This window comes from Macrotis lagotis, chromosome 7, assembly GCF_037893015.1.
Source record: "Macrotis lagotis isolate mMagLag1 chromosome 7, bilby.v1.9.chrom.fasta, whole genome shotgun sequence".
NCBI classification, from domain to species: domain Eukaryota; kingdom Metazoa; phylum Chordata; class Mammalia; order Peramelemorphia; family Peramelidae; genus Macrotis; species Macrotis lagotis.
The window spans coordinates 157,515,429-157,529,728 of NC_133664.1; the positions used below are offsets into that span (position 1 = coordinate 157,515,429).

Below are 14,300 nucleotides of genomic sequence, written 5' to 3' on the forward strand. Positions count from 1 at the left end.
GAATATTAGAGACCTGAGAGCAGAATATTTCCCCTTGATACAGACAAAGAACAAGTTAGCTTTTTTTTTTGACTTCTAATTTACAAAAAAATGAATAAAATGAAGACTGTCATTTTGCTTTTGGAAACAACTTCTTATTAGCAAGACTGCTATGGTAATCTCTGCATTGACCTTAATAATTCAATTTAGTGGGTCTATATATAGCAACAAGTATTAAAAATTTGATTTTATTTCTGTCATAAACAGTGCAAAGGTCTTATGTGGGTCCTAATACATTTGGTGGCAACTTTTTCCTTATTCTTTTGAGTCCTCATACTTATCTTACATCTAACATAATGCGAGGATCAGATCTTGTCCAGTTTAAATGAATGGAAATGAGGTAATTAAGTTGTAATTAAATATAGCAGTTCTATACACAGTGCATATCAATAAAAATTAGAATCTAGGTCTGAAATTATAGTAATTACATGTTTGGTTTCTTCTATGAAAGATTGAGAAATTCCCCATTTCCAAAAAAAAAAAAAGGCAAAGGTCTAAGTTTCTTTCAGTTTTATGAGTTAGATATTTTAGCCTGGAAAGGGAGAAATGGAGGAGGGAGGAGAAGTATAAAATAGCTATTTAGAATTTTTCTCCAGAGATTGTGATGCCAAGCAAGTGGTAGAAATCATAGATATGAAGATTTTTTCTTAACACTAGAGAAAACTTCCTAACAATGAGAGAGCTATCCAAAGTTTAATGAGCTTTTTCAGATTGGGTAAATTGTTTTAATGTATTAGGCTGGTTCAGAACTTGTTGAGGATGATGGGTAAGGAAATCCTATTTGTGTTTAGGTTGTATTAGTGGGCCTTTGGGGTACCTTTCAAGTTTGAGATTCTGAAATTTGTGAGTCTTCATTAGTTTTTTTTTATTCAAGGATGAACTTGGTTGAAAGCACAGGTTTCTTCCCTCTATTAAGAACACATATATAAATAACAAGTTAATAATGATTACCCTAAAGAATATGCCTGAAGACTCTATAACTACCTCAAACTGCAGGCTTCCTTCTAAAGGTCTAGTAAAACACTTCTGTAAGCCTACCTTTTTGGGTATTTTCACTGATTTTCTTTGAAGAAGGTAAGTCCTGTCTTGGTCGTGAAACTAATTTAGAAGTTATGTCATGTAGAAAAAAAAATTGTTTCCTCCTTTTGACCTTTGTTTTCCACTCATTTTAGTGTGGTCTTACATGTTGCTTTGCTCTTTTTGACAAAAATTTCCATTTTGCTTTTATGTTTGCATAACATTTTTGAGATATTAGAGAATATTTATTTCCTTTTTAGTCAGAGAATTCAATTTTATTGAAAATTACCAACAACAATCTGTTGCTCTACTAAAGCTAACAATCAGTCCTTTATTTCAGAACCTCTGAAAAAGGACTCTTAAGAAATATAATTTATGGTTTGTCAGATTGGCTACTTTACCTTTCAGTGTTTTTGTACTTAATGGATTAACACACCTCCAAGTTTAAAAATACTAATTCTAGAGTCTACCTTTCCCCTAGGAAATATTGAGCAACATGAAAAAAAATTACTCAGATCAGTAATAGTGAAAATTAATGCATGGGACATGAGAAAGAAAGATGGGGAGAGAAAATAAATGCTGATGATTAAAAAAAATACATGGAAAACATATAACAAGGTGCAAATACTTTCAAATGTACATCACCTTATGTGGACCTCATTGTAAAATATAAGTGGGCTGGGGGAAGGGAAAGGTGTGAACCAGGAGACAAAAAAAATACTTTGTACTAAAGTTGCCAAACAGGTTTTTTGAGTCTGTAAAATCCAAGGGTGGCAGAAGAGGTGTGGTTAAATGATCATAGCACAAAAACAATGATGGCAGGCACTTAAAAATAAACAAGGGATAGAAACATCAGGAGAACTTATTTCTAGAAAATTAACAGAAGTCACCTTTGTTTTTAATCCTGTGTCAGTTTTTAACTTTGGTTTATTCAACTGCTAAAATCTGAACCTTTCTGGTTAAGAACAAAGAAAACTCGGAAAAATGATGGTTAGGCTAAGGGAGGCCAGGATGGGATACGATAAGCCAGGCTAGACTTATAGAGCTGAAAAATTTTAGGTATCAAAATTTTTAAATCCCTCATTTTGTATATGAGGAAACTACCTAGATAAATGTTTTCATAATCCCTTTGCCATTACTGGAATGCAAATTCAAAGCATAGGTCAATGGGTCATTAGTACTATCTTTATAAAAGAAGGAAAACATACTAATTCTGAATACATATTCAGTTGTCTTTTAATAAATAACACAGTAGCAGAATATTAAAATTTGATATATATAAGATATGAGAAATACTCTTAAATGCATGTTATATATATATTTAGGTTTTTGCAAGGCAAATGGGGGTTAAGTGACTTGCCCAAGGCCACACAGCTAGGTAATTATTAAGTGTCTGAGCCTGGATTTGAACCCAGGAACTCCTGACTCCAAGGCGGGTGCTTTATCTACTACACCACCTAGCTGCCCCTAAGAGTTATATTCTTATAAATGACCAGTGTAGGAAATAATTCTAAGGATCTTTGTTACATAACATTTCCAAACTATTTTTTTTAAATGTCTTAAATCTGAAAGTATCTGAAAATATTTTATACTCTTAATCCTGAAAATAACTTTTGAGGTAAGTAGAACTGAATATATAAAACTAAAGATTATCAAATATTTCTTGGCCCATAGAGATCAGTAATTCTTGAAGGAAAAGTAGAATTATTCAGTACAATAGATAGTACTACATCATAATTCTAATGACGAATATTTAGACCAAGACTGTTAGTGCTAGTCCTGAAGACTTTTTCTGTAATCAATTTTAAGAATCTAAGACCCACTATAAATATTAAGTGTCCCAAAAAAGTCTTAGTTCAGTTTTTAAGACTTTTTAATAGCTTAAAACTGGGCCTAGACTTTGGGAATACCTTATAGTGAAATAATGACTAATTATCTTTAGTATCTGAAGAAGATACCATAGTTTAAACAAGCCATTAGTCCTTGCCACTTGACGCATCATTTCTTATTATGTGGCTATGTCTACTCCTTGTAAGATTCACTGCTTTTTTATGGGTCCACCTCTATCTTGTCACTTTCAAATGTCAATTGCTTCTCAAATTACATATTCTCATATTTAATTGCTTTATACCAGCACCATCTTTTTTTTTTGTTAGGTTTTTGTAAGGCAAATGGGGTTAAGTGGCTTGCCCAAGGCCACACAGCTAGGTAATTATTAAGTGTCTGAGACTGGATTTGAATCCAGGTACTCCTGACTCCAGGGCCAGTGCTTTATCCACTATGCCACCTAGCTGCCCTACCATCTGCTTTTGAGTAAAAGCAATGCACCCCATTTCCCCCTTCATCTCTCACCCAGTTTATTTCTCCTTTGAATGGAAATGATTTGGCTTTGCTTTATTTTCTTAAACATCCACATTTTATATTCAAATTTTTAAACTGTGTCTCCATCCAAAACCTTCTAATAGGAATTTGAGAATTATTAAGAAACCACAAATCTGTTTTAATTTTGACTTGTGAATATTATAAAAATACTAACAAGTCATCTGGCCTCCTTCAGTTTTCTTTAATGCTAGGAGAAGTATATTAAGATAGGTAACTTGTAGACTATCATTTGCTTTTGGAAACAACTTCTGTTAGCAAGACTGCTATGGTAATCTCTGCACTGAGAGTCAATGGTATTACAATAAACATTTTCATTATTTTTAGTATTAAATAGTTTATTATCCACAAGTTAATCAATTTAGTGGGTCTATATAGCAACAAGTATTAAAAATTTGACTTTATTTCTGTCATAAACAGTGCAAAGGTCTTATGTGGGTCTGAATACATTGGGTGGCAACTTTTTCTTATTCTTTTTAAGTCCTCATACTTATCTTACATCTAACATTCATTTTCAAATATACATTAGTCATCACTTCTAAAGTCTCTTCTAGTGCTAATATTCTATCATTTTTAAAAAAATATTTTAAGAAAAATAGTCATACATTGACACAACAAAATAGGAAGATAAACAATACCTATTCTCAAGGAAGTTATCTAGTCAGGAAGATAGTTATATACACACACATAACTCAGGAGGTGTATGTAATGTATTTCCCCCCTTACAGGAGGTTTTTAAATGGAGAATAGCTGAATTCTTGGTGAAGTTGTAGAGAGGACTTTTAGTCAAATGGGCTTTGGAGCTCCTTCCAACTTTGAGTTTCTGTGATTCTAGGAAGCAGCATAGGGTCTAATGTTAGGAGGTTTTCTTGGATTTTCCTCTGAGAAGTTCCATACTCTGAGTATTTTTAGGGGAAAGGAGTCTTAACTGTACTGAATTATTGTCTGCCTTTGAACAAGGAACATGGGAGCCATGTTATCTCCATGATGTAAATGGTAAAAGGAATCATGTGACTAAGTTGTTCAGAGAGGCAGCCTCTTGTCCCAAAGATAAGAGCAGGGGAAATATAATCAGAGTGCCTGCACCCAGAGGCACCTGGGAGGGTAAAGAATACTGTATTGAAAAAAATTCAAACATCTTTATGGTTCTAAACATTCATTTTGGAAAAGTTTGAATTGTGAGTCTCTTTTCAGCAGAAAATCTAGTAATCATAATAATGATAGCAGCTAACAGTGCCAGGAACTATACTAAACACTTAACAAATATGTGATCTTCACAACTCTGGGAGGTTGGTGCTATTATTATCCTCATTTTACAGTTGAAGAAACCAAGGCAAACAAAGGTAATGACTTGCCCCAAGGTCACACAGTTATTACTTGAAAATCAAACTAGAACTTGTATGGCTCTGTAAACCTGGCTAAGTCACTTAACCCCATTTGGGCCTCAATTTCTTAATTTGTAAAATTAGGGCATTGGTGATGATTATGCAGCTAGGTAATGCAGTGCGTAGAATTCTAGGCCCTGGAGTTTGGAGGATCTCAGTTCAAATATGACCTCAGACACTTGACGTTTACTAGCTGTGACTTGGGCAAGTCACTTAATGCTGATGGCCTCCCATCCTGATTCAAATCTGGTCACTGAACCCAGAGAGTTCTGGAGAAGAAAGTGAAGTTGGTGATTTAGTACAGCATGCTCTCACTAAAATCCAATTCACTTCCTTGTCATGGTATCACCTCCTTTATGTCATGGCCTTCTTCAACGGTGAAGAACAAACATTATCCAATCCCATGATTCTAAGACAAATAAAAAGAGGGCAAGAGACTAATCTATTCCTTTCTTAAGAGATTCAGGTAGCAAGCAAACAGAGGAAAGGTAAGGAATGGGATGTGAACATAGGGTCTTTTTTCTCCTTCCCAAGTAGCTTTTTTTAGTACATTGTTTCTTTGTTTTTTAAATTTAAGGCAATGAGGTCAAGTGACTTGCCCAAGGTCACACAGCTAGGTAATTATTAAGTGTCTGAGGTCACATTTGAACTCAGCCCTCCTCACTCCAGGACCAGTGCTCTATCCACTGTGCCACCTAGCTACCCCCAAGTAGTTTTTTATTGTTTTGTATATGCTCAGATTGAGAATGAATAGGAAAGAAAAGACTTTTGACTAGGGTCTGCAACACTAAATACAAACAAACAAGGATTTCCAACAAAAATGAATATTAGTAGTCTAGGTTATTTCTCCTAAAGAAGAAATACAGTGATAAATGGAAAAATATCCAAAAAATTGGGGCAGATGCTTACAAATTTAGGGGGGACAATAACCCAGTGGAGGTATCTTAGGTTTATTTGAGTAAAGATTACTCTGAAAGCTTCAGTATTTTTTATTTTGCTTTAGTTTAAAATTTTTTAATATTAAAAACAGAAGAAGCAATAATTATAGATTTTTAAGGTCCTAGGCCCTTAAGGGAGCCACAACTTAAATTTCAGCCATTCCTTATATGGCAATGGAACTGTACTGCCACCCAGTGGCACAGCCTATCTATTTTGAAGGATCAGCTGCTTTTAAAAATATATACTCCAAAGGAAAATATACTATTACTTATGTAATGAAAGAATAGATCACAAATGACATAGTTGTATAATAAAAAATTAAGAACAAGCTCAACTTTTGAATGGCCTAAGTTCTCTTTCACAAATTCAATTTTTCTCCCTTAATCCTTAGTCATAAAAAGTTGCCTCACTATTCATGAAAGACTTCATACAATATGCAATGACTTTATATCAGCTGGGATACTAGGCAATCAACCAGATGATACAGTGTTTGAGGAGAGTAGACAAGGACTAAGAAATAGTGATGAATGTCTATTTTGGGGGGCATTTGGTATTTTGATTGTGGATTTAACAAGGAAATTGTCTCTTGCAAAGATGTAAGCCCAAGAAATTCAGGAGTACCCATGGCACAATCCAGTACCACACCAATGAGAATGCTCTGATTAGATCTAGAGAGAGAGAGAGAGAGAGAGAGAGAGAGAGAGAGAGAGAGAGAGAGAGAGAGAGAGCGCTTCCTGATTAATTGTAAGAACTTTTAGAATAATTGACTTTTGGGGGGACTTGTGACTGTATCTTCCTATGAGGGTAGGAAATATGCTCCTTGGTTTCTCTTAGTTGATAAGTCTCAGTGATGGAGAATGAATTGGTTGCCTTGAGTTCTAGGGGCATGGACTATTGTGGGAACAATCACCCTGTAAGAGTCTTCATCTTAAGATCAAGCCTTTGTGCTTTTCAGTAGAATTAAACTCCTGAGTCATTAATGTCTGCCTTTGAGTAAGGAACATGGAAGCCAAGTTATCTCCACGATGTAAATGGTAAAAGAAATCATGTGGCTAAGTTGTTCAGAGAGGCAGCCTCTTGCCCCAACAGAAAAGAGCAGGGGAAATATTATAATCAGAGTGCCTGCACCCTGGAAGAGGGAAATATGATCTGAGTTGTGACAGTTCCTGTACTTCAACTTCCAAGGGCCTGCTGAAGAATCTTTTGGAATTGAGGTTCTAGTATCTGCTAAGTCTAAGAGGTCTAGAATTGAGTCTTCTAACAGAGAGGGGGGAAGTTTCTAAATAGTCTCAGATCCCAGAATCTAGCCTTTTAGAGAGTGAAGGACTGTACATGTGGATCCTGAAGCTGGGGGGGGGGGGTTGGGTTATAAGGGTTATAAAGCAAGAGATAGGGTTGGTAATCAGGTGGTAAAGCAATGGAATGCTGTGACTAGTAAGTTGGTCTTAAGAGTTAGTTAGATAGGGGCAGCCAGGTGGCACAATGGATAGAGCACCAGCCCTGGAGTCAGGAGTACCTGAGTTCAAATCCGGCCTCAGACACTTAATAATTACCTAGCTGTGGGACCTTGGGCAAGCCACTTAACCCCATTCACCTTCCAAAAACCTTAAAAAAAAAAAAGGAAAGGAAAAAGGACAAAGAGCTAGGTAGACCTGAGCTCAAGTCTTGCTTCTTTCTGATAAATAATTCTGTGACTCTGTTTTGTCCTGGGCAACTCTCTAAGATAGTAAATTTAAAAATTGCAATAGTAGAGGGTTCCTCACTGGGAATTACAAACACTCATGAAAACACAAATCCAAATCCATCTCTCGTTACCACCGCCCCCCAGCCCCCACACCCTTGCACCCACTCTAAAAATCAGATGATTTATGACATTTTAAGGGTGTGTATGTGTGACAAGGAAGTGGAAGGGGAAGGGGGAAGTTTGCCTGTCTAGCATTCAAATGCATTTTTCCCAAGAAGAATCAATGCTTTCAGATCTGTATCAAAAGGCAAGAGGTCTGAATGGATTGTGGACTGGAGATTGTATTTATTGGAAGTTGTCTATATCTAGACCCAAGTTCCCTTCTAGGAATTTCAAATTCCTTTAGAGAGGAATCCAAAGCATAGGGTGAAACTGAGTCTGAAGGAATACAGAAAGTCCTAGAAGATTTTACCTCACTCGAGTATTTGAGGAAGGAGAAAAGGAAGAGAGAGACCCTGCTAGGAACCCGTTTGTTTTTTCTTCCTAGAGGTGTCTAAACCACAAGGTGGTGCTATGAGTCTGGAGGACTCTAGCATCCTTGGTTGACAATTTTATATGCTGTCCAAATTTTTCATTGATTCAGACTGAGGATTTAAGTAGGAAGGGGTAAAGGTGGTGACAATGTGAATATAGAAAATTGGACAGATATGAAGAATGTTGTGAAAGTAAAATCAAAGAGAATCAGGCAGTTTAATCTGGGAGAGAAGGAAAAACATTTACTGAATAGAAAAATATAGACGATAGTTAATGCTAGGTCAACTTCTCTCATCTAGGTTATTTCTATATGGTATGCCACAATCATCAATAGGAATAAGTTCAGCAAATGCAACTTATCTGAATCTAAATCTAAGATTGGGGTGGCTAGGTGGCACAGTGGATAGAGCACCAGCCCTGGAGTCAGGAGTACCTGAGTTCAAATCCAGCCTCAGATACTTAATTATCTAGCTGTGTGGCCTTGGGCAAGCCACTTAACCCCACTGCCTTGAAAAAATCTAAAATAATAATAATAAATCTAAGATAAATGTTGATAGAAGATAAATCCATTAAAAATACCACAAAATGCATTCTAAAGTCAAGAAAAAATAATTTTAGTATTACCTTCTATATTAGATTATCTAGACTACACACCCTCTTTAGTGGTTGCATTCTTTATGAGTTACAACCCTGAATCACTATCTAATATTTGGGGGTGAGGTAAGAAAGGGATAGACACTGATTTTCAGAATCCTAGAAATAATTTCCTGTTATTAGCACACTCATTTTTTTTCTCTCAGTTTCTTCATCTGTAAAATGGGGATAATATTCACCTGCTCTAATGTTGTGAGGATCAAATAAAACATTAAGTGCTTTACAATGCTTAAAGTGATATAAATCCTAGATCATAAAATAATGCTTACCACATACAAAAATTTCTTTTGAAATGTAGGAAATGTTTTAGCCTAAACTCCAAAAAATGTTCTCTGCAATCTTGGTAAAATTAATTTCTTCCCAGTTTTCTCATCTGTAAAATGGAAATGCTACTAAACTGCTGTAAGTTGCTATTTAGATGAAGTAAGATATGTATCTGGAAGTGTTCCCATAAATGCAAAGCTATAAGGATACAATCTTTTACTTAGAAGGGACATTATGGAATCCTGGATAAAATAGCTGATCTGTGAGACAGGAAGACTTAAGTTTTATCTTTTAGGGTTTTTTTTGTAAGGCAAACGGGGTTAAGTGGTTTGCCCAAGGCCACACAGCTAGATAATTATTGTCTGAGACTGGATTTGAACCCAGGTACTCCTGACTCCAGGGCCGGTGCTTTATCCACTATGCCACCTAGCAGCCCCCATCTTACTTACAATACCTAGGATTTATATTGTGTTTTAATTTGTGCAGTTCTTTACAAGTTATCTTACCAGATCCTTACCCCCCCCCCATAAGATTGAAGCTATTATCACTCCCATTTTACAGATGAGGAGTCTAATAAGGCTAAGAAACTTGGCCAGGTTCTTATCAACTAAGTTTTTGTGGTAGAATTTGAACTTTGGTCTTCCTGTCTCCAAGACTAACACTATCTATAGGGCCACCAAAAATTTTGACTCCTCTTTCCTCTCTAAAGCAGATTCCGCTTTTCCTTTACATTATCTTTCTTGGTTATTATTTAGCTAAATTATGCTGATTTAGCTTCTAATATTCATTCTTAGAACTGTTTTCCAGCAGCAGTAATGAGAAATATAGAAATTCCACTTTCCTTCCTAATTCCAGATGGAATGAAGATAGAAAAACATTTTTAGAACTTTGGGTCCTCCTTGTTAAAGTAAAATGGAAGTGGCCTCCAATATTTGAATTCTAGAAGTAAAATCAGCCCCAGGAAAACTTCAAAAACATTCAAACTTGACACTTTCCTCCCCCCTCATACTTTCTTGACTTTAAAATGTAACTTCATCTATTTCAGTTTTTTATCTTTTTTTAATAACCACAACCAGCATAATCCTGAACAAGAAATTGTGCTAATTCCTGGGGATATAACCGCCCCCCCCCCCAAATTCCCTTAAGGAGTTCATATTCTAATGGAAGAGATGATATGCAAATATGTATGTACAGAGAAGATGTATAAATTATAAATGGGAGGTAATCTCAGAAAAAAGGTACTTGACATAGGGTGATAAGGAAAGACTATTTAAAGGAGATTGAATTTGATCTTCCTCTCTTAATAACAAAAAATAAGGTCAAATCAGAAATAAAACTAAGTTTTTTTTTTAACAAGTGTAAGAATGCTAGGTTTAGAGTTGGAAGACATTTTAGAAGTAATCAAAATCAATCTCATTTTAAAAATGAGGAAACAAATTCAAGAGAGATTAAGTGACTTGTCTAGGATTTTATAGTTAAAAAGTACCTAAGGTAAGATAGGAGTGGAAAATCAGCAGCTTATCTATATTATCTATATCTATGTTATAGTGAAGTAATGTAAGGGACAGTGAAGTGAGGATTTACATCACCTAAAATTTTTAATTTGAACTGAAATTAAAAAAAGATTTTTAAAAAATCTTTAAAAAGTAAACATGGACAGATACCTTTACAAGTTCTCTTTGCTTCTTCCTTTTCTGTTTTTTTCTTCTTTCCCTACTCTATCTTAACTTCTTGTTAACTTGATTCTTTTTCTCCCCACAATGAAAAAACAATAATGGGGAGGGGTCAGGAATACTAATATTAGATAAAAAGTCTTCTACTAACCCCCAACTATTCAAAGCAAATAGTGCTTTCAAATTTGACAGTACTTTATTTGCTTTGTCGATTATTCCATTTAATTATCCTCTTGAATTCTTAGCTATTTTGTATTTTTCAAGAAAATTATTTGAAATACAATATTTATTTTTTAAATTTATTTTTATTAAAGATATTATTTGAGTTTTACATTTTCCCCCCAATCTTGCTTCTCCCCTGCACAGAAAGCACTCTGTCAGTCTTTACTTTGTTTCCATGTTGTACCTTGTTCCAAATTGGGTGTGATGAGAGAGAAATCATATCCTTAAAGAGAATAGAAGTCTAAGAGGTAACAAGATCAGATGATAAGCTATCTTTTTTTTCTAAATTAAAGGGAATAGTCCTTGCACTTTGTTCAAACTCCACAGCTCCTTATCTGGATACAGATGGTACTCTCCTTTGCGGACAGCCCAAAATTGTTCCTGATTGTTGCACTGATGGAATGAGCAAGTCCTTCAAGGTTGAACATCACCCCCATGTTGCTGTTAGTGTGTACAATGTTTTTCTGGTTCTGCTCATCTCACTCAGCATCAGTTCATGCAAATCCCTCCAGACTTCCCTGAATTCCCATCCCTCCTGGTTTCTAATAGAATAGTGTTCCATGACATACATATACCACAGTTTGCTAAGCCATTCCCCAACTGAAGGACATTTACAGGATTTCCAATTCTTTGCCACCACACACAGGGCTGCTATAAATATTTTTGTAATGTTTTTACCATTTTTCATCATCTCTTCAGGGTATAGACCCAATAGTGGTATTGCTGGGTCAAAGGGTATGCACATTTTTGTTGCCCTTTGGGCACAGTTCCAAATAGCTCTCCAGAAGGGTTGGATGAGTTCACAGCTCCACCAACAGTGTAATAGTGTCCCAGATTTCCCACATCCCTTCCAACAATGATCCTTATCCTTCCTGGTCATACTGGCCAATCTGAGAGGTGTGAGGTGGTACCTCAGAGAAGCTTTAATTTGCATTTCTCTAATAATTAATGATTTAGAACATTTTTTCATATGGCTATGGATTACTTTGATCTCCTCATCTGTAAATTGCCTTTGCATATCCTTTGACCATTTGTCAATTGGGAAATGGCTTTTTGTTTTAAAAATGACTCAGTTCTCTGTATATTTTAGAAATGAGTCCTTTGTCAGAATCATTAGTTGTAAAGATTGTTTCCCAATTTACTACATTTCTTTTGATCTTGGTTACATTGGTTTTATCTGTGCAAAAGCCTTTTAATTTAATGTAATCGAAATCATCTAATTGGTTTTTTGGTGATATTCTTCAACTCTTCCTTAGTCATAAACTGTTCCCCTTTCCATAGATCTGACAGGTAGACTAGTGCTTGATCTAATTTGCTTATAGTATTGTTTTTTATGTCTATTTCCTGTAACCATTTGGATCTTATCTTGGTAAAGGGTGTGAGGTGTTGGTCTAATCTAAGTTTCTTCCATACTAACTTCCAATTTTCCCAGCAATTTTTATCAAAGAGGGAGTTTTTATCCCAATGGCTGGACTCTTTGGGTTTATCAAACAGCAGATTACTATAATCATCTCCTGCTTTTACACCTAGTCTATTCCACTGCTCCACCACTCTATTTCTTAGCCAATACCAAACAGTTTTCATGACTGATACTTTATAATAACTTTTAGATTGGGTAGGGCTAAGCCACCTTCTTTTGCACTTTTTTTCATTAAGCTCCTGGCAATTCTTGACTTTTTATTTCTCCATATAAATTTACTTACAATTTTTTCTAACTCGTTAAAGTAATTTTTTGGAATTTTGATTGGTAGGGCACTAAACATACAGTTTAGTTTTGGTAGAATTGTCATTTTTATTATATTAGCTCTACCTATCTATGAGCAGTTGATATTTGCCCAGTTATTTAAATCTAATTTAATTTGTGTGAGAGGTATTTTATAATTGTTTTCAAAAGGATTCTGAGTCTGTCTTGGCAAATAGACTCCCAAATATTTTATACTGTCTGAGGTTACTTTGAATGGGATTTCTCTTTCTATCACTTCCTGCTGTTTCCTGCTAGACACATATAGAAAAAAGTTGAGGATTTATGAGGGTTTATTTTATAAGCTGCAACTCTGCTAAAATTGCTAATTGTTTCCAGTAGTTTTTTAGATGATTTCTTGGGATTTTTCTAGGTAGAGCATCATGTCATCTGCAAAGAGTGAGAGTTTTGTCTCTTCCTTCCCAATTCTAATTCCTTTAATTAAAAATAATGGGACGCTTCATGAATTTGCGTGTCATCCTTGAGCAGGGGCCATGCTAATCTTCTCTGTATTGTTCCAATTTTAGTATATGTGCTGCCGAAGCGAGCACTGAAATCCAATATTTAAAGACATTCCTTGTTATAGGAAAAGTATGAAAGAGGTCAGACATGTCTGGGAGACAGCTCACATTTATATTAGAACTTCAAAGTGCTTTGAATAAGAATAAGAAAAAGAGGGGTAGCTAGTTGGCACAGTGGATAGGCCCTGGAGTCAGGAGTACCTGAGTTCAAATGTGGCCTCAGACACTTAATAATTACCTAGCTGTGTGGCCTTGGGCAAGCCACTTAACCCCATTGCCTTGAAAAATCTTAAAAAAAATAAGAATTCTATGACATGGGTTATTACTCTTTCTTTGAAATGTATTTATACATTCTCTTGTTTTAATAACAGTTAAGCTTTACAAGAGCTTGGTCTAGGCAAAGGAATTTCACAACTAATGGGACATTCAGTTGAGAGTAGAATGTTAAAGATGCTTAAAGTTTGTAACACTTTATTTATTTGAGGCCTAATCTTAAAATGGAATCCAAGACAGGAATTGTGAGAGTGAATGATTCCTTCAAACCAGGACTACAAACTTATAACCTTGTCCATGGTCCTGCTATTTCTGCTCTTCCTCAACAAATGGCAACATAATTACAGAATTAAATAATTACCATCTCTCCCTCTAGTCCTAAACACTTTGCCAAAAGGCATGAGAAAAATGTCAGACCTATTATGTCCCCAAAGATTTAGAGTAGGAAGGGTCCTTAGAGTCAGCTAGTTCAACACATAGATAAGAAAAACTGAGGCCCAGAAAGGTTAAATGGAAGGAATAGAGAAGAAATATTCAGAGACATAGGGTTCCCAAAACTTATACCAGACTAGAACAGTTCTAGGAACAGAGAAAAAGTAACTTATTTAAGAAGTTTCTACCATTAATTCAAATCCCAAACTTAATTGCTTCCTGCTTCATGTAGATTTCTCTTATTTCCCCAAACAGAATCACTCCTCTCAAATTTCTTCAAGGAATGAGTGAGGCAGTATAAGAGTGGAAAAAGTATTGTCTGGATTTTGGGGACCTATAATGAAATCCTAGCTCTTTCATTTCCTAATTGTATGACTTTAGGGAAGTCATTTGATTTCCATGGGCCTCTTTCTACCTCTGCAAAATGATCTCTAAGGTCCCTTATCATGTTTATTTATATCCTTTCTTATACCTACCTCACATCATCTTTTCTTTATAATGTTCTTGAAGATTGATGTTATATCTAATTTCATTTAAAAAAAC

At 35.3% G+C, this 14,300-nt stretch overlaps 1 non-coding gene across 1 annotated transcript; it reads right to left on the reverse strand.

The window, feature by feature from the left end:
• Positions 1-12,975: 12,975 nt before the first annotated feature.
• LOC141494619 (U6 spliceosomal RNA) lies at positions 12,976-13,082 on the reverse strand. Its single transcript, XR_012470512.1, has one exon. It is a non-coding gene; the product is annotated as a U6 spliceosomal RNA (small nuclear RNA).
• Positions 13,083-14,300: the final 1,218 nt, after the last annotated feature.